At 44.1% G+C, this 25868-nt stretch overlaps 1 protein-coding gene across 6 annotated transcripts in view; it reads right to left on the reverse strand.

Annotated features, from left to right (window-relative positions):
• Window positions 1–25868, reverse strand: part of FHL2 (four and a half LIM domains 2) — a 100119-nt gene that overhangs the window by 67090 nt on the left and 7161 nt on the right. For 2 of the 6 annotated variants that reach the window (XM_090021048.1, XM_090021021.1), the window contains exon 1: window positions 5274–5393. The exons of 1 other annotated variant lie outside the window; for it this stretch is intronic. The gene's annotated coding sequence lies outside the window, so the exon portion shown is untranslated. Of the gene's footprint in view, window positions 1–5273; window positions 5394–5503; window positions 5563–22705; window positions 22847–25868 lie in introns of those variants that run through there. 3 more of the 6 variants (XM_090021023.1, XM_090021039.1, XM_090021055.1) reach the window with 3 other exon arrangements.

The raw sequence follows: 25868 nt of genomic DNA on the forward strand, positions 1-25868 counted from the left end.
GGATGTGTACAAGCCTATGGGGCCAGATGCAATGCACCTAAGGGTGCTGGGGGAGTTGGCCAATGCAATTGCAGAGCCACTGGCCATTATCTTTGAAAAATTGTGGTGATTGGGAGAAGTTCTAGATTATTTGAAAAGGGCAAATATAGTGCTTGTTTTAAGAAAGGGAAGGAGGAGGATCTGGGGAACTACATAGCAGTCAGCCTCATCTTGGTTCCCGGAAAATAGAGCAGGCGCTCAAGGAATCCACATATTGCTCCAGCTGCAACAGCAGCTGAAGGCTCTGGGCTCCTCCTTTCTTCTCTGGTTTCTGTGTTGTGTACCGGCCCCAGGAGGCAGTAGAGCTTGGCATGGCACAGCATGGTGCAGGGAGCTCAAGATGAGGCTAGGGCAGCATGGTGTGGTGGTGGTGGTCCACACAGGATCATTGCAATGGGTGAAGAGGAGCAATGTCCATGCAGCATGCATCCTAGGGGCCTGGGACCACTGCTAGTGTGACCCACAGGGTATGTGTTCTCTAACCACTTAGAACCTGGACAGCACAGTCACGGTGCACTTCCTCAGATTGTTAGAAATGGAGTATTGTTAGAAATGCGCAGCTTGCATCTTGCACTTGATAAGAAAGAAACACTGCCAAGGACTTTTTCCCTTGCCCAGCCTTGCCACAGCTCTTCTTATACTAAATCGCGGACTCTCCCCCAGCTTCTCCCTAGCCTTTCTCATGCAGATTACAGAAGCTGGAATTCAACTGACTGTGTCCTTGAAAGGGGGGGGGTTTAAACTCTTGGTGACCTATAGTACTTTCTGAGTATGCTCAATTAGCTGATGCATATTTACCTCTCCGCCCTGCATACTTAAGTAGTTAATTATAATATACATGCGATGGATGTAGTGATGTAACCACATGTATGTTTGTATGAAACGGAAATGAGCTGTAAGAGTTCCTGTTTCTGCACACGTGCCCAGGAGGAAAAAGATAAATACAGCCTGCAAAAATTCCTTGGTGGGTTCAGAGTAATCTGAGTTTTTGACTCTGCTCTGATCCTATTTGCAAATACACCTTTTGTGCCATCTAATGAGTTTGTGTCTGTGATTTTAGTGGCCTCCAAGAAACGGACCGCAATTTTTTGCATCAAGATCATGTGGGCATATTTTACTTACCTAATACTTTGCCATTGCAGGTACCTAGAGGCATTGGTAGCTCCTTTCAGTCTCTCTCATTATTTTCTTTGTTTTAGGATTATGGTCTTTTGTACTATAGCAAACTCCTTTGGATTTATTTTTCTCTGACATGCATGGGGCGGAACAAAGTTAGGGAGACCAAGAGGATTTTCCCCTTGTATCCTGTTGGATACAAACCCCTTCATATTCCAAACACTATTAATTTCTAATAAGGCATGTCTCATGCCTCTTCCTTTCTAAACCTACCCCAATAGCAGGGGCTGCAGAGGTAATTACACTGAGGTAATGTTCTGCAGTATCTGTCACTGTTCTGCATTTATCAAGGTGAGGGATACCATCAGTAATGTTGGTGCTCTGAAGAGATATTATTTCTGATGCGTTCTCATTTGATGCAAGTGTGACTTTGCTTTGTTAGATGTGAACTATTAATAAGACGCACACAAAAGTTAAATTTGAATAGTCCTATTTTCCTGCATGGGTAGATGCAGAAACTCCCAGTAAGACCTTCATGAAAATTCACTGTAGGCCTTAAAGGGAAAGTGACAACCTGAAGCCCCGTGGCTTTTTTTTTTAGTGTTTAAAGTAGATGTGGGTATTTGGTAAAATAAAGTTCTGTCAATTGACTGGTCAAATATCAGTCAAAAATTGTAAAAAAATATGCACAGAAAAAGTACAATTTTTCCATTATGGAATGTATCAAAAACAATTAAAAAACCCCATATTTCTGTCAAGAAAACTGAAAAAACCAACAAAAAAGTTGTTTTGGTATAATTGCAATAATCTTTGACCTGTCAAAAAATGCAGTTAATTGACAATTTTTGACCAGTCAATTGTTTGGCTTGTCAACCCTAGTTTAAAGTAATTTAAGGTTTTGCATCTATCCCCATGGCCAAGTAAGAGACCCATGTAGACATCAGAAAAAAAAACAAGCATAAAGGGAAAGCAGTTAAATGGACTAATTATGCACAAAGTCCTATCAAAAGCAGAAGGCAAAATAGAGAAAAAACATGCTTCTTTTTAACCACTCCTGCATTTAGTAAAGTTAGGTGATATTTGTAACAATAATGACTAAACCAATCTGAACAGAAGTGTGACTTGTTTTTTAAATGGTCAATATCTTTTGAAATATAGATTTTTGTTCTTTCCAAATTTATGCAGTTGATAGAAAACATGCAAAGATGGTCACCCCACTTTTAAAAAAACTGGAAAGTATGTGTAATATGCAGCCGGGCCTCCTGGACCTAATCAGCATTGTATGATGAACTGACATTGTTGAAATTGCCCTGGATTTATCAGCATGAAACTGAACTTGCCATGGTATAAAGCTAGAGATAAAATATTACAGCCAGTAAAAAGTAATCCAAGTTAAAAAATAACTCTCAGGCAGTTAAGATACAAGCTGCCTGTGAGTAGACTTTTTTTAGTTAGCCCCCCCAAAAGAAAATTGGTATGGAAAAATCCTGTACTGTTATAAAACTACACAAACTCAGTGTCATTTAAAATAAAAGGGAAAGGGAATATCTTGGCCTCCTTGAAATCAATGGAAGTTTTGGGCAAAATTCCCACTGATTTCAACAGGGCCAAGATTTCTCTCAAAGTATGTGTTCATATTCCTTTCCCTCTCTGTGTTTTCTTCCTTAGAAACAGCCTTTTAGACTTTCTGTGTAAAACAGCCATTTTAATGGATCTGCTTCTCTAAGCTTATTGCCAATTTTTATCAAAGGTTTTTCTTGTTCTGATGTTTTGATATTTTGAAGGGAAAAAATAAAGTTATTTATCTATTTAATCATATATTTCAAATGCTAGTTGTTAACAAAGAACTGTTGTTAGTTTTAAAATTGAGCAGTTTTGGTCTTTTTCAAATTTGACTTTTAAATTCAATGCAGCAAAGAGTGCTGCTTTAAAATATATAAATATTCCTGCATTACACTAGCATTTTTTCCAAGGTAAAATAAAATGTAACCTAATTTTTGGCATAACATTTATAGAAAGCATCTGTGAAAACCTAATTCCTTCCCACAGATGCCTGCTCAGTTTTTAAAGGAGAATAAAAAAATCTCATCATAGTGTCCTATACAAAGCTGATGAATAGGTTGGTTTAATTTAATAGTAGGCTACTGGAAGAAACAAGAAGGAAATGGACAATGGCTCCAAATAAGATGCCTAGTAATGACTTCAGGTCTGTAAAGATATGAGGCAGTGCTTTTAGGTATAAAGATGCTACTTCTAGACACCAGCCAAATTAAAAATATATTTTGCAAATTCTGTGAGCCAAAAGACTGAATATAAGGATTTGAACAGAGAGTCTCTAGCTTGAAGGGGAACAGTAACTATTGAAAAACAGACGGATGCATACTGACAGCCTCTGGGAGAGCTGAAGACATTAACCTTTCCTAGGAATCCACCAGGGATGGTAATTCTTTACATAAGACAGACATGCTTGTGCACTGCTGCTTGTTTTTAAACTCCTTTTGCTCTTGTATTATGCAATATTCCTCCTATTAGGATTAAACAAGATTTGGCTTAAAAAGGTCGTCTGGTCACTGACTCACAAATAACTGCTCAACTTGCACCCAGTTAGATCTCCTGAGTAAGCATGGTGGGTGTTGAATCAAGACCTGCTGTAAAAGTAGAACTGCATATTTCCACCCTATGAGAGATAAAGGCACAAGACCTAACACCTGCATGTGTGTGTGCTCAGCAAGAAGAGACAGAGGTGCTGCTGGCACTATGCCATGACAGCTGGCTCTAAAACTTCCAAGCTTAGGGGCAACATCCTCAGTGGGTGACAGTTTGCACCTGCTGAGGATTTGTCTCCAGGTGTCTAAAGTTAGGTACCTGAATCCACATTTAGAAACTGAACTCAATCCAAATCTGTTGGAGCCAGCTGAAGCATTCCAGCAGACTTCACTAGACTTTCAGACTCTCGGGGCCTGTCTGTACTGCCTTAGGACCACAACAGGGAGCGTCGCAGTTACCCATACCACCCCGCTCTGCGCATGTTACATGCCAAAACTGATGTCATAGTGCTGCATGAAGGTGGCTACATTACATCTGATTTGTGATGCGCCATATGGAGAAGAGATATGGCTCTCTCTTCCACTTTCCCCAAAAAGGGTAGAAAACAGCATTCCAACCTACATTTGGAAAAGTAGAAAATGTTCATTTCAGTCCCATAGTATTAGCGTAATAAATAACCTTAGACACAGTGTGAAAGTATTGGCTTTAATCCTCATCTATGCAAAATGATTCTTTTCCACTTTTGGGGAGTTTTGAGGTATTTGCTGAAGAATCCTTCTAACATAGGCACTATATATAAAGTGAATACACAAGCGAGCACAAATTCCATCCAAACAATCTTATTTCCCAAAGAGGTTTTCTTTTATTAGGCTTCATTTGAAAATCTTCACTCTGAGATCAGGTTAAAAATAATTCATTAAACTGATAGTAATTGCCTGCAAGTTCTGGCTATTTCACGCACTGGTTATGAAGAATTCCTGCTCTCACACTGCATAACATATCAGTACTTTTTCTTCTTTCGCACAGCTGCCATAATCCATAATAAGTAGTTGTTTAAACATGACATCAGTAAATGTCATCTGTACTTTCTTTCTCCCAAGGCCATCAGGAAATGGTGTCAAGGAGAAATAGCTAAATAGCAATATGTTTCATCTTTCTTTTGTTTCTGTATACACATTCTGTTTCCAGATATTCATCAGTAAGAGAGAAAAAGCTAATAGAGGGAAAAAAACCTAATCAAAAGCTTTCTGCCTGAAGTCACTTGCTTTCCTGTTCATACCCAGAGTCCAGGGAAGTGATTATAGTTATACATGGTTGTATTCTCTGAGAACGTGAAAACATGACAGTATATTATTAGTGCAGACACATAAGGAACAGCTGTTACTTAGTGTTTGGCTTCCAGCATTAGGCTGGAACTATAAAGTGAAATGGTACTTCTGTAGGAGGAGATGAACAAATCACTAAGAATGCCCTCTTCTGTAGGGCACACAATCTGCATGTAGAGCATTTTGGAAGTCTGCCTTTCAAAATGAGGCAGAAGGAGAGTAAAAACACCAATGATTTGTGCTTACCTTGATGCAACTTGGTGGCGCCTCTGCTCTCTGGTCTGAGAATGAGAGGACAGGACAAGTGCAGAAGCTTACTGCTTTATTAGATTACTCAAACTATGTATTTAGCAATTAGACAAGCATTGGTTTACCAGATGAGCTATAAATACAATATCTACAAAGTACCAGCCATCCAAAAGAGATAAGAACCATAGCACCTCTGTTCTGCTAGCCTTTTAAGGAATCATACTTACAGTAGCATAAGATCTGTAATGGAAAGGAGCTGCACTGCTCTTAGCAACCACAAACCTTTGTTCTGTTTAATTTGAGGATGCCTCAGCTTTATATATACTTGCCCACCCTGTGCAGTACTATGGCATCATTAAGGCATTACCTTAACTACTGCTCCCGTTCTATTATAACTAACTGAACAATAACAGATCTTCATTTTAAGTTAGTTTTTGTGTATCAAGTGAAAACTTAGACTTTACTAAAAACACCTAAGACATTTCTGTGGATGTGATGTTAGACTGAAGTCTAAGATGATGCAGCACTACGGAAGTATATTTATTGATGGGTTTTCAGGGACTCAGCAGGATGTAATGGAGCACCAAATGCACTTAGGCTCCTAATAGGAGGAATAAGATCTGGTGCTAAGTGGCTTTGCCCAAGGTCACACAACAAGTTTGTGGCATTTGAGCTGAACCTGGATCTCCCAAATTCCAGGCTATGGGCTTAACTTCTAGACCATTCTTCCTCTTTGATGACACTGTTACATCAGCACACAGGAAGCAACATACATTTAAGCAACTTTAGCATGAAATCAGAAAGGTTACAAATGGAAACCTCTGACTGCATGCCATATTGATCCTAACTGTACATAAGCACAGCAGTGAAGTCATCCAGAGACTGGCTGACATCAATGGAAGATCTGCCTGGACTACTCTTGGCCATCATCAGTCAGAGTTATAGCATATCCTGTTGTCAATACAGGGTTGTTCATTGCAGTTTAGCTACATTACTGTCGGGATACTGGAATTGCTCCAGATTGGGAGTTAGCTTCCCACTTTAAACCTGAAATTTGGAACCTCACCCTAACTTGCCTAAAGAGAAATGAACCCTCTTCAGTTCTCACATGCATCTCATTATCCCAGGGCTCTCCCTTCTTGCTAAATTTAGAAATATCAAAATGAGTATGCTAAGTGTGGGTGCTTAGAGAAATACCCACTTGCTGACTTCTCGGATGTGGCGCTAGCCATCTCACTCTCCAATTAAACGGATTTATCAATCTACATAGTTTTACAGAGGAGCAATGCCCCTTAAAATTCTTTTGAGGGAATAGGGGGTATTATAATGAAATGTAATTTAGGAAAGGTTTGTGATGGGATATCGAGCACACACACTAAGGTAGTCAGGGAAGGGATAAAGTATGAGGCTAAAGGGGAGAAAGACAAAGTTCCCTTTCTGGCATTTCCAGCCCATGGAGGAAATGGGATCAGGAAACTCCCAGAAATAGTATTCTGACTCTCTTCCTATGCTGCTCAGAAGAGATTTTATAAATAAGAGCTGCTCTTTTTTTTTTCCTAGACTCCAGCAAGCTGTTCTTTGTTTGCTCAGTTTTATTGTTGGCTGTTTTTCCAGGCACTGTGATGGATACCTGGTATCCTTGCACACCAGATTTCAAGTGTATCTTAAAGTGGCAGGAGGCAATATTTATTTCTTTTTTGGTTTTCCATGTTCTTGTTACCTGCAGTTATTCTTAATGTTAATGCAGCAAAATGAACAAATTGAGTCAAATTGTCCAACTGGAAACTGAGTTCAGTGACTGTCTCAGTGCAATTTCCCAGAATAAATGCTTTCAAAGCTATTCTCTCCTTTTCTGTTTTCCAAACTCCAAAGAACATCAATCCCAAATGGACATCTTTTTTGTTTCTCTCTCACAAGTCTTACTCAATGTTGGCATGCATACAGACTTTAAGTATGCATAATTTCTTTTTCTGCACCATATGCACTTTTGTGTTTTTAGCTTCACAGAAAAATAAATTTTGCTCTGGACTTCCTCCCGGGATATCTTCCCAGACTGGATGATGGTAAAGACTCAAATGACAAATAATATGAATAGTGGAAATGACCAGCAGCAAGGATTTCAGGGTAACTCAAAAAATGGGTCAGGTGTTCTGAAATCTTGACTCTAAGGTCAGTAATGAATAATATTGTCTCAATTTGTGCTTAGGGTGGAGCCATTACAGAAGGTGTGGTTGTGGCTCCCAAACCAATTAGGACTTGACATTTTGAGAATTCATAGTAGCACAGAGCATCCCTAGATGGTTCAAAGGCAGTACAAATTGACAGTTGAATGAAATTTGATAAAACAGCTGATGGCATAGCTCTGGCTGATGGGAGTTTTCTGTATGAATCCCCAGTCTCCAGACATCATGGCAGTGTGCCTGATCTGATAGATTAGATTAGGGAGGTTGGAGAAATAGCTCATAATTTTTTGATGAAAATATTCCTTCTTACAGAGTTAGCATGTCACATGCATCTGTAGCTATTGTGTAAACTGTCTTTTCTCATTTCTCAGAACAAAATCCAATTAAATAAGTAGTTTAAAACTAAATGTCATGGGTTGGTGTCCCCAGGATTGGCTGTGATGCCCTGGCAGCTCTGGAACTGTGCCAGCTCTGCCCTAAGGGTGCCCTCTTGCCTCTCCTGCCATGTCTTGATGGTAAAATAATGAATCAGGAGGCTGCCCATGGGCTTTTGTGTGGCCCTGGTCTGCTGAACCCCACAAGAACTCACTGGTCCTTGGGCCCTTCACAGGATCTCACTCTAGTACTGTGCTGCACAGGGCACCTCAAGCCTTATGTGCTAAATGTGTGGCTCCAATATCTTTCCTAGACCATACCCCATGCCTGTTTTGCTTAGCACTATTTTGCTATTAATGCTATAATGCTCATTCTAAAATTGATACCTGATTCCACTTAGTGGTCAGTGAGTTTCATTATAATGCTCATGGTTGCCATCTTGGGTAACTAAAAACACTTGCAGTCATCATCTTGGGTCAGTAAAAACTTTCAGTTTTGCTTAATGCTCATTTTGCTTAATGCTCGGTTTTCCAGGAACCAATTAACAGCGCCAAGCGGGCCGTAACAGGGAACCCTAGTCCTGTTACTAAGAGGCAGGGCTGCTCCTTTAAGACCCAAGTCTACAGGAACACAAAGCACCAGGAGGGTAGGGGTTAATAGTCCAACCACCCAGCTCACAGGAAGGGGATAGGCCTCTGGGCACATATAAACCCCAGGGCCAAGGCTGGTGGGAGGAGGTCTCTAGCAAGTGGCCAGGGGAAGAGAGCTCCTGCATGGCAGAACTACCCAGGAACTCTGTGGCTGCTGGCCAGACTGTTGCTGTAGCTAATGAGGCACCAGGAGTCTACAAGGTACCCAGAGCTGGAGAGTGCTCAACATGTGAGGAGCAGTTTAGGGTTTTTAAGGAGCTGGAGTGTGGCTTGTATGACTTGTATTATGTTATAGCCCAGGGGCTCATATTTATGTTATTGTTTTATCCATTGGCGAAGGGTATTTGGGGAGGAGGAGGCCTTATTGGGGAACACTACTGTGCAAAGCCCCTGTGCCAGGGGGGTGCAGTGACAGGGGATGATCAGACCCCTAGAGCCAGGGGGGCACAGCAACAGGGGGCAGACTCTAGTGCCAAGAGGCACAGTGACAGGGAGTAAGCTGACCCAGCTCCCTAGGGCACAGGTCACCATTTATATACCATCTGCAAGGCATGGGTCACCATGTAGGAGAGGTTTGGAACAGTGAATAGTAACCTCTAGCACTGGGGTAGTAAATGGACAGCCTCCCACCTGAGTAACATCATAATTGTTCCATCAAGGCATGGCAGGAGAGATAGGTGGCTGGGTATCCCAGAGACAGAGGGTCAGGTCTACAGACCCGGGGATGGACATCTGTCACACAGGGGTTTCCTGTAGTCCCTAACCTGTTCTTTCACCACTGTTGGCTGCTCAGCTAGGTGCAGCAGTCTGGGAGCTGATCTTGCCTATGAAGACAGGTAAAAAAAGCCACTGAAAATCTCAGACTTTTCTGCATCATTTATTACTAGGCTGCCTCCTCCATTCAGTAAAGGACCCACATTTTCCATGATCTTCTTCTTGTTGCTGACCTACATGTAGAAACCATTCTTGTTACTCTTCACATCCCTTGTTCTCTCTGTGGTCCCCAAAGCTCCAGTTATACTTTGGCCTTTCTGATTCATTCCTGCATACCCAAGAAATACTCTTATACTCCTCCCTAGTTGTTTGTCCATGTTTCCACTTCTTGTATGCCTCCTTTTTGTGTTTTAGCTCATTGAAGAGTTCTCTACTAAGTCCAGCTAGTCTTCTGCCATACTTGTGAGTCTTCCTGAGCACTTCCTGCACTCTCAGTAGAGTTTCATTAAAGTACAATCAGCGGTGCTGGACTTCTTTCCCCCTCAGCCTGACTTCCCAGGGGATCCTGCCCATCAGTTCCCTGCACAAGTCACCTTCCTGCCATTCCTTAGGATCCTGAGCTCTATTATCTTGTGGTTGCTGCTGCCCAAGTTGCCATCGACTCCACTACCACATTTCTCACCACTTCTTCCCCGTTTATGAGCAGCAGATCAAGCAGACCATGGCTGCTAGTTGGCTTCCAACTCTTGTACCAGGAAGTTGTCCCTGTCACGGGATGGGGTCCCTAAGGATGGCTGTGTTACTCCTAAAGCCCCTTGATAGTGCAAATTCAGCTCAATGGGCACCCTCTATTCTCACCCGCCATGTTTTGATGGATTTATAATATAGGGAGGCTGCCTTCACATCCCATTGGACACGGTCCTGATGGATATCCTTAACCCCATGGGTTTCCGGACCTCTTGTGGGTCCCGTTCCAAAATAGATGTCACAGGACACCCCAGCCTTATGGGCTATATGCGTGGCTCCAAACCATCACTTTACCATACCCCAAGCCTCACAGATGGTACTTCCACAGTGTCCCTCTGAAGCCTTGGTTTCCCTTGGCCTCAGGTTGTCACTGGGCTCTCCGCACCCACGTCTCTCATGGCGCCCACACTGGTGCCAGCATCTGGGCACCCCTGTCTCTCACGGCGCCCACACTATAGTGGGGCCCTAATGAGGCCTCCTCCTTCCCCAATAGCCTCTCTCAAACCACCAGTTGTATACAGGAGCAAACAAAACATAAGCCCCTGGGCTGTAACATAATACAAAAGATCTGGGTGTGCTCTGACCCTTTAAGAGAATCAGATTTCATCCCTAGCACTAAGTGTAGGCAAGGGTACCTGTGGAGCTCATAGAGCCCCCTTAGCCCTAGGTGCAGTGTATCAGGCAGTTGCAGCATCACTAGGCACTTCTTCCCTGGAGGCTCCTTCCCCTCTGGCTGCTAGCAGGGAACTGCCCTCCTGGCCTCAGCCCTGGGGTTTATTATATATGAGCCAGGCCCTGCCCCTTCTGGTCAGCTGACCACTGCCAGGTGTGGGCCAACTAACTCGTTCTGGCTGCCCTGATAACCAGCAGCTGGGGCTCCCAACTGACTGCTAGGGCTCTCTCCCTAGTAGTTCTAGCCCTTAAAAGGAGCAGGACACCCTAATGCCCTTCAACAGTCCCTAACACTCTCCAAAATATTCCTGGATTGCCTGTGCCTTCCAGCACCTGCCCCCTCTGCATTGCCTGCACCCATGCTACCTGTGCCCCTTTCCTGCCCTCCATAACCTCTGCCATCACTTGCCCTCCTGAAACCTCCGCCACCTATCTGCATCCCACGGCCTCTTCCCCTCTGCAGCCTCCCCACAGTTTCAGATTGCTTACTCTCAAGTGTGGCTTCAGCTCCATTCCCTCCCCAGGACTTGGAGTATATGGAAGGGGCTGAACTTGCATGTGTTTTGTGCCCTGGGAGAAAAGCCAGACCCATGCCTAACAGAAAGGGGCAGGGTGTAAGAGGGCGAGTAGAGGCTGCAAGGCCAGGTAGAGGGAGGGGAAGTCAGCTACTATAGTTCTGACTGGCCTTGACTCAGGCTTGGGGCCAGAATTGGAGCCACAGCAGTTGCTGCAGCAGCTGCTCTGCCTCTTACTCGAATCCAAGATGAGGGCCTTTCTCCCTTTGATGAATGGGGGAAAAAAACCTTACCTTGTATTTGAGTAAATGCAGTACTGTTAGGAGGTAACATTCAAGGGAAATCAACATGCAAATATATGCTAAGTACCTGTGTTAAGGCAACAGCAAGTTTCTCTCTTACAATTTGTGCTTTGTGCAGTCTGAATGCAGAAATAAAGTATAGTTTGTAGCACTGTAACCCTGCTGCAAGCAGGAGAAATGGGAAGTTTTCCCTGGTTTTATATCTTAAGGCCTTACATATCTGTGGAAGTCAGTTGGGAGTTTTGTCATTCACCTCCATAAAAGCAGACTTCTGTCCTTATTTTGTATAAATTATTGAAACTTATAGAGGTTGGGCATATAGGAAGGGGTAAATCTGGTATAAGCAGCTTGACAAAAAAGTCATACCAGACTGCATTGATACAGTATTTTCTAAGGAAAGAGTTTTTCTCTAAGATATTCATGGGAATTTAACCTCACCGTCCTGACATTTGTGTTCGTAGTAGGTAGCATAGAGGATTAAAAACTGTATTATGATGTTGCTGAGCCTTTAATCTAATTTTGTGTAGTTAGAGATAGGTACCATACATGTGATCGTGACTGGCAGAGACTTGACAACAAAGCTAGCAGGAAGGAGGGAAGCTGCTGAGATTTCACTGGCCATGAACCTGCTGCATTCAGTTCCACATATCAAGGAAGATGAGATTAGTCCTTTCGGAAATGAACTGGGGATTCAGAGGTGTTAGAAAGCCATCAGTGTATCTCATTGTTTGTATCTCTTTACTCCTTGTAATCATAGCTCTAATGCTTGGTTATCAGTATTTCAAATCCAAACAAGATTTTTATTTTTTTTTTACTTAAAAACATTCCAAACAGCTTCTTGTAGCTGGAATAAGAATATTAACAGAGACTGATCCCCATGCCCACTGACTTTTTCATGCCACCTTTCACCATGATACAAGTAAGGGGTTAAGCGAGTTTTCAGATATTTAGGACCAGCTCAGCTGTTCACACCTGAAAAACACTTGGGCATTCTCTAAAATCTGTTCTTGGGGGGGGCTGCTGAACACTGAACTGATGCCCTGGCCCTATCTGACAGCTCCAGCAGTTGGGCCTGTGGAGCTGTCTTCTGCCACCAATACAGTGTTCAGTTGGGCTTATTGTTATATAAAAACAATAAACAGCTAAGATTACAGAGCCCTTTCTTTATTTTATGGTTCCCCTCTCCTGCTCTATAGTTTGGGTCAACATCCCCTTGGGGTGTTGGCCCTCTGAAATCCTTATATATGCAAATCATTGGCATAAATTAGACCTTTTTGCATGAGGAAGGATCTTTTGCCTCAGGATTTGGCCATATACGTTTGTAATGACCAGGGATAGATATCTCTCTATATATATTATTGGTGTTTAATTTTAATCACAGAAAAATGTGGATTTGGGGTTACTCTCTTTTAACTGAAAATTGGGGATGTTTTTATATTGGAGAAAACCAGGATCCCTAGTAATGTGACTAGCTTATATTTGACATGGCCACAGCTCAGTAACACCACTGCTTTCTTGGCCCAGCCAACTCTTGCCACCCATTCCAAGACAGGCCAGTTCCCAAATCTATGGCCAGATCATGCTCCTAAGGTGCATAGAGGAGCAAAGGGTTTTGTGCATGGACCTCACCCTTCCCATGTACAAGTGGGTGGGACAGGTGGGGATCAATCCAGGGGAAAGTACATGGGGGCAGTGCTGGGTGTGAGAAGGTTTATATATGGAGCTGTACTATATTTTCTCCCTAGATTATTAATGCTGGGGAACAGAGCTGGGCTTAGGGGCAGGCAATGTGGGTGACCGCCCAGGATGCCATGGGCAGAGAGGCACCACACACGCACACATTAGCTCTCCCCCAATCCTGCCCCACCTCGGCTGACCCCACCCCATGCAGGAGGAGTGGTGCCCAGCTGCCTGCTCCCCGCCTCCAGCCACTGCTCAGAAGGACCTGGGTTGGGCAGTGTGGGTGGCTCCACTTTGCTGCTGGACTTTGCCTTGTGCCCCTGCCTACTAGCCTCTGTCTGAAACAGTGCTACTGACTTGGGGTGGGAGGGAGCATCAGGAGGTGGGAGTCAGGGGTCGGTATGGCACCAACATACAAATTTTCCCTAAGGCCAGCTTTGCTGGGAAACCTCACCCTTAGCTTCTCTGCAGTGCTTAGGGGACATCCTGCAGGTTGGCTCTATTGTACATGCACTGCTGTGAGCTGGAGGGAACATGAAGGGAGATGGCTATCACCTCCTGTGGACCCTTAGGAACCCATGTCTGGGGTCTGGAACCCTGCCCCTTGTGCATGGTAGTTGCAAATCCTGCTATTCCTCTTCATCAAGCCAACTCTGCCTGGGAAATCTGATATAATTGCCCTCCTGTTTCAGCACTCTTCTCCCCTTCCTTCCATCAGTGACATGCTCAACTATGGAAGGAGACGACCAAACCCTCAGTTCTGCATTGCTGCATTCAAATGAGTTCTCATACTTAATGTATATCACTAGATGCCAGTGACTTTTCCACAAACAGATGTCTCATTTCATGTGCACAGTGATAGAAGAATCTCAACATGGGCCAAGAAGTGACAGGACAGGGTGGCAGTGCCAGGGCCAAAGAGATGGTTCCAGAAACATTGTCAGACACAAACAAAGATGGAAGGGCAGATGTAATTTCTTCCTTATTTCTGGGTTTAACTTCCCAGCAAATGTTGTGACCTCTAAAGGTCACTGATCAGCAGCTGTCTCTTGGCCCTCACTCTGTCCTTAACTATGTTGACTGAAATAATTATTCATTCTAGTGTAGTAGCTGTTTTTGGATCATGCTAATACTTCTTCAGTCTGCATCTAAATCCATCCTCATAATCCACCAAACACTAAATCCTGATAAATCTAGACAGGTTTCTTTTAACAACATGCTTATATATAATTATCTGTTGGTTGCAAGAGCAAAAATATCCAAGTAACTGACTGAATCCTAAACAGAGAGGGGAAGTCAAGTCAGTAAATTTCAATTCAGACAGTCCATTTATACTCCCATGCTGCTGCTAGTCACTAGCTGTTTTCATTTATGAGAGTATATTACACTAACTTCTTTATTGCTTGGCATAAATGTATGTACACCAGAGACTTTCTGCCTCTGGGGACTCTTTAAGAGACTATAAATCTTAGTAGCTTGTAAATTTTAATATACAGAATCATAGCATGAGACCAAGATCACAAATTGATTCCTAAACCAAATTGAACTAGAATGGGGCCTTGTTTTATTTGACATAAGTAAAGTACAGCACTCCCTTAAAAATGAAATTTTAGCTTGAATAGCAGGTTCTTATAATAGGAAGTGTTAGGCTGTGGTAAGCATGAGCATCCTACAGCCAGCCTGTCTACAATAAATAATAATAATAATCCCCACTTTGCTGCTGATGTGACCTTGGGCATGACAATTATGGACAAATTTTCTTAAATGGGGGATGTCTGCAACTCTCATAGAGGCTTGGGAATTGAAAAAAAAAAACAAATCAATCTACCTGGAATTTAAGCATTCCATTTACAAAATAGGGATAACTCGAGGACATGGCAAAAGCTAATTAGCACTAGACATAGAGGGCTATCGGTTGTTTAGAAGAGATAGGAAGGGGAAAAAAGGTGATAGGTTACGCTCTATATTAGGGAACAGTATACCAGTTCTAACTTCAAAATGGGACCAGAGGAAGGCTTAACTGAGACCCTGTGGGTCAAATTTCAAAGAGGGCGGCGGGAGAGGGATCTGGTGGTAGGGGTTTACTACAGGCCACCACATCAGGAGGAAGAGCTGGATCTGGAATTCTCCAGGCAGCTGGGGGAGGCTGTGCATGGAAAGGATGTTGTGTTCATGCGTGATATGAATTACCCTGACATCAACTGGGAGGAGCAGTCGGCTAGGTCTAGCCACTCACGAAGGTTCCTGATGTGCGTACAGGACCTACACCTCGTACAGGAGGTACTCATCCCCACTAGGGAAAACACCATACTGGATATGGTGTTAGCCTCAGGGGATGACCTGGTGGGGGAGGTGCTAGTACAAGGGAGGCTATGGGACAGTAATCATGAAATGATCCAGTTTGCTATTCAGAGAAAGGTGGGGAAGGTAACTAGCACAGCGCAAATGCTTGACTTTAGGAAAGCCAACTTCGATGTGCTCAGGGCAGTAGTCAGGGAGGCACTTGGAGCCCAGGGGGTAGCTAATATGGGGGTCCAGCAAAGGTGGTCCTTCCTCAAGGAGGCTATCCTTGGGGCTCAGCAGGACACAATTCCTCTGTGCAGGAAGGCGGGAAAAGGGTCCAAGAAACCTTCATGGCTAGGCATGGATATCCAGGCTGGCCTGAAGGCAAAGAAAAAAGTGTACTGGCGGTAGAAGCAGGGGGCAGGGACAAAGGAGAGTATACCTCCCTGACCCGAGCTTGTAGGGATTTGGTGAGGAAGGCTAAAGCAGCACTGGAGCTTAGATTAGCTTCAGGGATTAAGGATAACAAAAAGTCTCAGGGTAACATTGGACCCCTACGAGGCAGGGCAGAGCAGGTGGTGACGGACATGCGAGAGAAGGCAGAACTCTTCAACAAGTTCTTTGTCTCTGTGTTCCTGTCCGCTGGCAATGGGGTGCTCTCAGGTGATAGTGTAGAGAGGCCCAGAAAGGATGGGAGTCCTCCGACTGTTAGTTCAGACCTAGTTAAGGACTACCTGGAGGGCTGAGATGTGTCCAAGTCAGCAGGCCTGGATGACCTTCATCCATGGGTGCTGAGGGAATTGGCTGGTGTCACTGTGGAGACATTGGCACAGCTGTTCGAGGACTCTTGGTGCTCGGGCCAAGTCCCTAAGGACTGGAAAAGGGCCAATGTGGTCCCTATTTTCAAGAAGGGGAGGAAGGAAGAGCCTGGCAACTATAGGCCAGTCAGTCTCACTTCTATCCTGGGGAAGGTCTTTGAAAAAATTATCAAGGGCCACATTTGTGAGAGCCCTGCAGGGGAAGTGATGTTGAGGGGTAACCAGCATGGGTTCGTGCAAGGCCGATCCTGCCTGACTAACCTGGTCTCTTTCTATGACCAGGTAACAAAGAGCTTAGATGGGAAGGAGGAAGTCAATATCATCTTCTTGGACTTTCAGAAGGCCTTCGACACAGTGTCCCACCCAATTCTGGTGGGCAAACTGAGGGACTGCAGCATCGATGAATGCACGGTCACATGGGTAGCAAACTGGCTCCAGGGGCGAGACCAGAGGGTGGTGGTGGATGGGTCCATGTCAAGCTGGGATGGTGTAGGCAGTGGAGTCCCCCAGGGCTCGGTCCTTGGGCCGGTGCTGTTCAACATCTTTGTTAGCGACCTGGATGAGGGTGTAGAGAGCACCCTGTTCAAGTTTGCTGATGACACCAAGCTGTGGGGTAAAGTGAATACAGTGGCAGGCAGGGATCGCATCCAGGTAGACCTGGATAGGTTAGAGAAGTGGGCGGATCTGAACAGGATCAGAACAAGGACAAGTGCAGGATGCTGCACCTGGGGAGAGGGAACCAGCATTATGGTTATAGGTTAGGGGCTGACCCTCTCAGCAGCACAGAGGCAGAGGGGGATCTTGGAGTCAGGATTGACTCCAGGGTGAAAATGAGTCGCCAATGCGACAAAGCAATAGGCAGAGCCAACCGCACCCTGTCATGCATCAACAGGGGCATCACTAACAGGTCCAGAGAGGTCTTGTTCCCCCTCTATGCAGCACTGGTCAGGCCGCAACTGGAGTACTGTGTCCAGTTCTGGGCACCGCATTTCAAGAAGGATGTGGAGAACCTGGAGAGGGTCCAGAGGAAGGCCACTCGTATGGTTGACTGCCCTATGAGGAGAGGCTGTGGGACCTGAATCTCTTCAGTCTCTGCAAGAGGAGACTGAGGGGGGATTTTGTGGCTGCCTACAACTTTATCAGGGGCCACCAGCAGGGACTCGGGGAAAGTCTGTTCACCAGGGCCCCCCTTGGGGTCACCAGGAGCAATGGCCACAAGCTGAGGGAGGATAGGTTTAGGTTAGATATTAGGAAGAACTACTTCACTGTAAGGGTGGCCAGAGCCTGGAATAGGCTTCCCAGGGAGGTGGTGCTCTCACCTTCCCTGGAGATCTTCAAGAGGAGACTGGATAGGCCCCTGGCTGCGGTCTTATGACCCCTCCCACCCCCAGTGCTCATTCCTGCCCATGGCAGGGAGTTGGACTAGATGATCTGTCTAGGTCCCTTCCGACTCATTGATTCTATGATTCTAGCAAGGGGCAGATTTTATGGCCTTTGTGCTGCTGGGGAATAGAAGTTTCCCATAGCTCCTCACCTTAGAAATCCTTCTGGGATTCAGGAATCCTGGCAGGAAACAAACCAGTAGAGCTGGCTCTTTCAGAACCTTCCCTGCACTTACTGACAGAAGAGGAGTTTTGGAATAGAGAGGGGCACTAGGCAGAACACTCATAGTACTCAGCTAATACAAGACTCCAAGGAAACCTCACTGAGTATGGATATGTTAGAGCAGAAGGCTGTTGCAAACAGTGCCAGGTGAGAGAATCAGAGAGTTGCAACCAACTCCTTGAAAGCTCTCCAGGGTTGGGGACAGACATTACACACAAACTCATTTAAGTGATCAGAAACTGGTTTAAACCTGTAACAGAACAGATGTTCAATGCACATAAACCAGTTTGAAAAAAAACCTGGTTGAATGTAGTATTAGGCTTAACTGCTTTGTGTCAAATAAATAGGTTGTGTTAAATAAATAGGTTTATTTAATGTCTGTCCTAGACTCCTTCCTGGTTTAAGTTAAACCAGACTCCCCCAACATCCTGGCATGTTCTCTGGGCTGAGCAAGTCTCTCTGCTCCACAGCAGAGCTGGCCCCTCCCCTCTGCTCCTTGGCTGGAGCTCCATCAGAGACTGCAGGTATCTGCCTGGCTTCCCCCTGCTCCCCCCACTCCCTCCCCCTGTCTTACACAGACTACTCTAAGCATTAGCTAGCATACCACATGCTGGCTACAGTCAGTACTAAGGCAGGCAGGACTGTGTCTGCTTAGGGCTTTTTGCAGCTAATCAACATGTAGCTGGTAACCTCCCTCCTCCTTCCTTGGAAAAGGTTGTTTAAGAGCTTGAACTAATGAGAGAGGCTTTGTTTTCTGATGGGGTGATAAATGCTGATAACAGAGCTGATAAATGCTCTGCTCTCCAGGAGAGGAGGGAACCCCACTTTAATCAGAGCATCCTGCTGGGGCCTGGCCACACCCCCACTCAGCTCAGTACTGTAGCAGGGAAGGTAGGGATGCTCTAGTGCCCCTGCCCCCTCCAGCTTCTAGCCTGAGCCACTGCAGGCATGTGCCTGCATTTCTGGGATGTCTGTATGGTTACAGGCCAGTTTAGCCCAGCCAGGTTAGATTAACCTGCAAGGATTTAATCACCTGAGACTCAGGCTTTTTGAATGTCTGTCCCTAGCCCTGGTGTTGCACTCCAGGTAAACTACACACAGCAGAGTCTGACCTGCCATATTTTAGAATGAAAAAATGATGGATTGTGTGATTTCATCAGAATTGTATGAGCTGAGCAACATTTGTTCAGTTTGTCCAGCACAAAGTTCATCCTATCTACGAACATGACACTGTTGACATGATACTTGTTATCCCAAGAACATTTTAGGGAAGAGTTACTTTCCAGAAATTAAGTAAAATTCAGTAAACTTACAGTGGCCATAATTTCTTTCAAAAGTTCTTCTTAAAAGGATCCTTGTCTAGAAGATTTAAAGGGCTGGAGAGATTTGGAGGACTCATGATGGACATGGCTTCCGGCAAATATTAACATAAAATCCTCAGCGAAATGTGTAAGCATAGCATCATCTTTGCACAGAATGAAACAGAACAATGCAGTCAGGAAGGTCAGTGGTCTCCTTGTGCTGCTATAACCTTGACATAAGTGCAGTGCTTCAGTTCCATTGACTGCCATCGCATACAAGCAGAGCAGTATGAAAAAGTTATGTCTGTAAGCAGCTGCTGTTGACTTTTGTGTCCAAATTTTTTTTTATGCTCCCTCCCTCCCCACCCTGGAGACGCAATTGATCATATAACTAGTAATCCAATCCCTGGCAGTGATTTGTTGTAATGCTGATACAAGAGCAGGCCAGCCTGTGCTTGTATGGCGCTGTGTGATTTTTAGCCCATTTAGCACAATCCAAGGAATTTCATTTGGGAGTCTGAATTAGTTCCATAAGCAAGGGATACAATGAGCTACAAACTTCAGTTTACACTAAGTGCCTACTACTTCTCAACTCTAAGTATAATATTGAGGCTCAAGGTTCATTTTTGAGGTTCATTCACTTGAGGTGCATTTTTTTCCCTTTTTAATCAAATGCTTAGCCTCTTTTCTTAAATGTTTCTGGCAATTTCTTTATTAAACAATGTCAAGGTTTCTCTTAATGGGGCTCAGAATTATTTTGTTTGGGAATATACATATAAATTATTACACTGTGTATACAAATGTATTTTTTCTACTGTTTCAGAGAGAAAACTATTCATTGAAGTTTAATAAAGTATTTGTTTTGTAACAGCACAATTAGTCCACAAAAATATCATATTTAAAACTGCTTGGAAAGTCAATGAATTTATGCTTCCTAATGTATTAAATAAATAAACAGGTCAAAGTTCAAGGATTCATTTAAATAGCTTGATGGATTCATTCAGCTGTTGATTAAGTTCAATATAGAGAAAGCAATACTAATGGCAGTCTCTAGGCAAGATAATGTTGACAGCCTAATGTTGACAGCCTTTTCCTACATCGTCTTGTAAACTGAAAATAAAGCCTATATAGATAAAAGTATGCACAAATCTTTCTGCCTTTCATATTTCTGGGAAAGAATTGCATTGTTTATTTGGGTATGCAATAATTTAGGAGGAATACTACATATTTTAGGAGGAAAGTGAAATAGGATTTTTACTTCTCAAGACCAGAATTCTGCTTTCAAATGGGTCATGTTTGAATATGAATGTGATAGATTTATCCCAATTCCTATCTCTGCATACCACAAAACTATCACTTAGTCATCAATATCCCATTTAAAATTAGTTTTTAGGCCATTTTAGTATCATAATTCTTTCCTTGGGTTTTTCCAGGTTTCATCACTACTGTTGTTTTCTCATATAATCTTGTTCACTGGATGCTCAGTTATCCACATTTATCTTTCCTTGAACTTGTTTTCCATCGTGCATGTCTTTGTGTCTCACAATGTGTCAACTCTCCCACATACTCCAGCTCTCATCTTCTCCACCTATTCCTTTCACATTTCTTTTGTTATCTTTGCCACTCGTTTCTCTAATATTGTGGTAACCCCTTGCTGTTTCACTACCATTTTTCTCCATCTTTACTATGACTCCGAAACAATTGGCATCTCTCAAATGTCAGTTATAATTTTGTCTCTCTTTTGCTCTTATTTGTCTCGCCCCATACAATCATGTAACATCATATTGTTTTGGTATGGTTGTCCAAACCAATGCTGGAACTGAAGCCACCTGCTGCAGCTGTTGTTTAACAGCTCTCCGTGGTACCAGCACTTGCTTGTGGTATGGAAACAGATGTCCTTCAGAACACTATTCAAAGCAATAAATCTCCAATGTATGTAAGGTACACTCAGCACCAAAGAATAAAGATAATTGCTGCGCATGGCTGTACCATCTCCACCAGAAAATGTGCTCTAAACCAAACGCATTTAATTTTGGGACACTAGTATTTAATAGCTCAGTTAACACCCCATTAAGAGAGTAAAAATTCACACCTCACTTTTGAGCTGTTTTTTTCATTTCTTCATTCTCAACAAATGGCAGTATCTGTACCTCAGAAAGGTTTTACTCACAACCGGAAGGCTTTCAGGTTTTTAAGATGAAGAACTTAGACTCTGTAGATTTCTTCAAAATTTACCAAAATATTCACAGTTGTAGGCATCACAGCCCCACATTTGGGTTGTGACTAAACTGAAAGGACAACAGAATCCTCTAGTTGTACCTGCAGGCCCCAGGTTGAACACATCACTAATGACCTCCAACTGCATCTTAGAAAAGATGACTGTGTCAGGGTAGCCATGTGGGATGAACCTATCCCAGCTGAAAAACAGCACCCCCAACCTCAAAAGGCAGGTAGCCTATTGCTTGAGATAACTCCTCACTGAGGCATCAGGCCTGGTAAGAGACCCAGATGCAAGCAGTGACCCCCTCATTCACTGGACCAAATAACACACTTTATAATAGGTTCATTCATCTGAACCTCTACCAATGTCATATATGCCATCACCTTACAATGCCCCCTGCTGTCTACATTGGACAGACGGAGCAATCCCTATGTGTAAGAATGAATGAACATCTGACATCAGCTCCAGAAAGACACAAGGCCTGTGACAAAACACCTTATTTTCCATGAACATGCCATTGCTGACCTCAGGGTAGCTGTTCTTAGACAAAAAAAACCCCTTGGAAATGAATTTGAACATGGAATTGCAGAGCACGAAATCATCCACAGATTGGATTGTGTTACTTACGGTCTAAACAAGGGCAGCTCCTGGCCATCTCCCAGCTGCACAGGGATTTCCCGGAGTGCCCAGCGCTGGCCGGGAGCTGTCCCACTTCTGGGGCAGCTTCTGGCCAGTCCCCGGCCAGGCAGGGATTTCCCCAAGCAGCCTGGGGCTGGCTGGGAGCTGTCCTGAAGTGGAGCAGCTCCCAGGCAGCCCCAGGCTGCTTGGGGATTTCCCTGGCTAACGGGGGGCTGGCTGGGAGCTGCTTCAGAAGCAGGCCAGGTCTCAGACAGCCCCCAGCTTTGCAGGGAAGCCCTGCTGGACACAGGGGTTGTCCCCATGTGCACAAGGCCAGGAGAGTTCTGCAGCAGCAGCTGTCTCCCAGCCCCAAGCACATCAGGATCCTTTTCAATGTGCACAGGGCCAGGAGATGGCTGCCACTGCAGCCAGCAGAGATCTTCTGGCCCTGCCCCTGTGCTCCCTGCCCCTGAGCATCCCCAGGGACCAGAGCAAGGAAAGAGCAGCCCTGTACCAGGCTGTACAGATCTGTTCCCAACATGGAGTGCATATAGATGTGCTTCCAGGGAATGCTTACTGCATAGTATTTACTGTTCAGTAAGCCTTTATAACATTAATAACAAGTGTAGAGACGCCGAGTATTTGCACAGACCCACAGAACATTGCCATTTTCTTTTCAGTTGTAGCAATAAGAACCTAGGTAAATGATAATCTAGGACAGTCAGTCAGTTAAGGTGTACTTAACTATTTGATTCCTCTGAAAGTACAGCAATGGGTTTTCTTGGTAACAGAAAAACAGGCCATCTTCCACAGAATATTTCTCCCTTATTTTCAGCGCCTGAATGGCAGGTTCTTCTAATGCAGTGATTCCTTCATCAAGGCCAGTCTAAAACACAAAATTAAATTTGTGGGCTTACTTGACCCAAGGCAAACTAGTTCACAGAGATGAAAGTCAGCTAATAACAAACAGCCATGGGTATCTCAAATTACATTAGCATGTCAAAGGTCCCACAAATGCTGGGGGACCAGTGTCAGGGCCCAAACTGTATCTTCATGTTCTTTATAAAAATGTTAGACCTCTTTGCCTAGTTTTGAAAAACTGCAACTGAGGATAAACACTTCAGTCACATACAGAACAAATGGTGAACACCTATACCATACCTAGGGGTAAAGAACTAAAGAAACTAAGTGTCTAGTAAGAGAATACAAAGTAGGAAAACATATTTTGGATTTGCACCAATGTGCAACTGCTTTCAGTAAAAGCAAATGGGACAATTTGTGTTGCTAACAAAAGCCTTGTAAACTAGTCCCTTTACACTGGAAAGCCAAAATCACCCATGATACCTGACAGCAAGAGAGGCCAAGTGATTAAAGAATTTATTGTATTGTTTGGAGCAGCTGGACTCCTATCATGTACAAGAATGTTTGGATTGACATTTTTCCTAGTGGACGTAGGTCAAGATACTTAAGTCTAATGTTTTTGCTTGCCTCTGATTTTGCCCCGTTTGAAATGAAAGGGGCCTGATTTTATTTTATTTTTCAGTATTCAACTTCTGAAATTCAGGTCTTTTCAAAGTGTTTCTAAATGCCCCCCAAAACTAAAGTAATTCATAAAGTTAAATATTGTATTAATCACAAACACCCTTTCCAGAACAAAAAGCAAAACTCCTAAATACCCCAGGAACTGAAGTAAGCCTAGTTATTACCATTTAATTAAACTATCAGTTCAAAAAATCTGAGTTTAGCATTCAGACTTTGGAAAATATGAGCACAGATAATTGCATTAGCTAATAATAATGAGCCAAATTGCAATGTAAAACTAGAAAGACAGAATGTCTGGTGAGAGCCAAGCTGCCAAATCCTGGGATTATGGCACTATGCTCATGCTCTCATGAACTGCTGAAGAATTCAGACTGCCAACGTTTATTTTAAAATGAGAATCCAAAGGCACTCCATGGATCATGTGTTACTGTTGATGATGACTATGTGTATTCCCATAATATCCCCCATTATTATTTTTGTACAGGTTGCCCAAAAACCATTTTGCAAGAGGGAAGAATGCAAAACTGGACTACTACTTATAAAATCCAGTGTGCTAAACACACACTGGATGTGTTCAAGAGCAACGAGACCTCAGGACACCTTAGTTATACTCGGGGTGGAATATATTAACACATATATATTAGTACATCTTCCTAAGTTAAAAGATCTCATATGATCACCATCAGGCTACGAGCCTGATCCTGAAAATGAGCTGCATTATCAGACTCAATGGGTGTGTATACACATATGATGTTAACTGAAAATAAGGCAACTTAACTAAGTTGCCTTAAATTAAGCCATGTCAGAGTGTACATAAATGCAGCTCCTTGATATTGTGGCAGCCATCTTGTGAGCCAAGTTAACTAATGCAACTCAAGATGATATCCCTCAGAAATGTATTATCTTGCACCTAACTTAAGTCAACTCTGCTGTACATACATGTAAAAAAGTTAAGTCAGCCTAACTGTCAGAAAGTATGGGTACACACCCAATAAGAGCCCTGGCTCTGAAATGACTGGTGCCTAACAGGGATCTTTAAGATAAGATCATGGTAAATGTACAGTATTCTCTGAATGAAGGACACTACGTAGCCATACTGTCCCAGGCCAAACTGGAAAATGAACTGTGACTGTCAAATTCACTGTTTTCCCATGGAAAATATAGTAGTTCCACAATGCTGCTCACCCTGACCATGTCTACATGAGACACTAACTGCAGCCATTACTGTGCAGTCATTTACTATTTGTATGTGTTACAAGATGGAGTCTGTAAGGATGGCCGTGATCACCTAACGCCCCTCGACCATACCAATTTGGCTCGATGGGCACAATCAGTTCTCGCCCGCCATGTCTTTGATGTAAGTATAAAAATAGGGAGGCTGCCTTTAAGTCCTTTTGGACACGGTTTGATGGACTCTCTGAACCCTGTGGGTTCCCGGACCCCTTGTGGGTTCCGTTTTCACAATGGGTATTTCAGGGGTACCCTAGCCTTATGGGCTATATGCATGGCTCCAACCACTCCTTTACCATGCCCCAAACCTTGCAGATGGCATTGATGTTGTTTGATCTGGGCCTTGGTATGAATTGGCCCCCTTGTCCTCTCTAGACTCTCTCCAGTCCCGTCTCTGCGCCTAACAGGCACCTGGGCTCTCCGAAGCCCCTAGTGCCATGCCCTCTCTGGTGCCAGGGTCTGTGCATCCCAAATACTGTGCCCTCTCTGACGCCGGGGTCCCCACGCTGCAGTGGGCCCCCAATGAGGCCTCCTCCTTCCCCGAATAGCCTCACCCAAACCACCGGCCTTTTAAAACTACAACCAAAACATAGGCCGCTGGGCTATAACATAACACAAATGGAGTAAGGTGTGCTCTGCCCCTTTACATACTAGGAGTAGAACTTAGTCAGGCCTCTTCCCTTCACTTACTCTATGAGGGCTCCTTCCCTCTTGGTGGCTGGCAGAGAACTGCCCTCCCTAGGTCCAGCCTGGGGTTTATATGGGCCCAGGGCCCTGCCCCTTCCAGCTAGCTGACCAGGCGCAGATGCAGACTAATTTCCTCATCAGGTGGTTGCCACAGCAACCTGCACCTGGGCTTCTGCCTGGCTCTTTGGGCTCTCTCCAGGCAGTTCCTGCTCTTCTAGGAGCAGGGCACCTCAGTGCCCTGCAACAGTATGAACAAGTATGAAATAACTGGGCAATAACTGGAGTTACTGTGTAGTCGCATTGAGGAACGGCTTTTCCGTGACACTGACTGTACAGTAGCTTGTGTTACGTCGTGTTTCCTGCCACACAACACTACTGCTCAGTAGTCATGGGCTACTGTGCAGTCAATGTCTTGTGTAGACATGGCCCCTGTGTCTTAGATTCAAGCA

Source organism: Crocodylus siamensis, chromosome 1, assembly GCF_052110815.1.
Source record: "Crocodylus siamensis isolate JL-2025a chromosome 1, ASM5211081v1, whole genome shotgun sequence".
In the NCBI taxonomy this organism is placed as follows: Eukaryota; Metazoa; Chordata; order Crocodylia; family Crocodylidae; genus Crocodylus; species Crocodylus siamensis.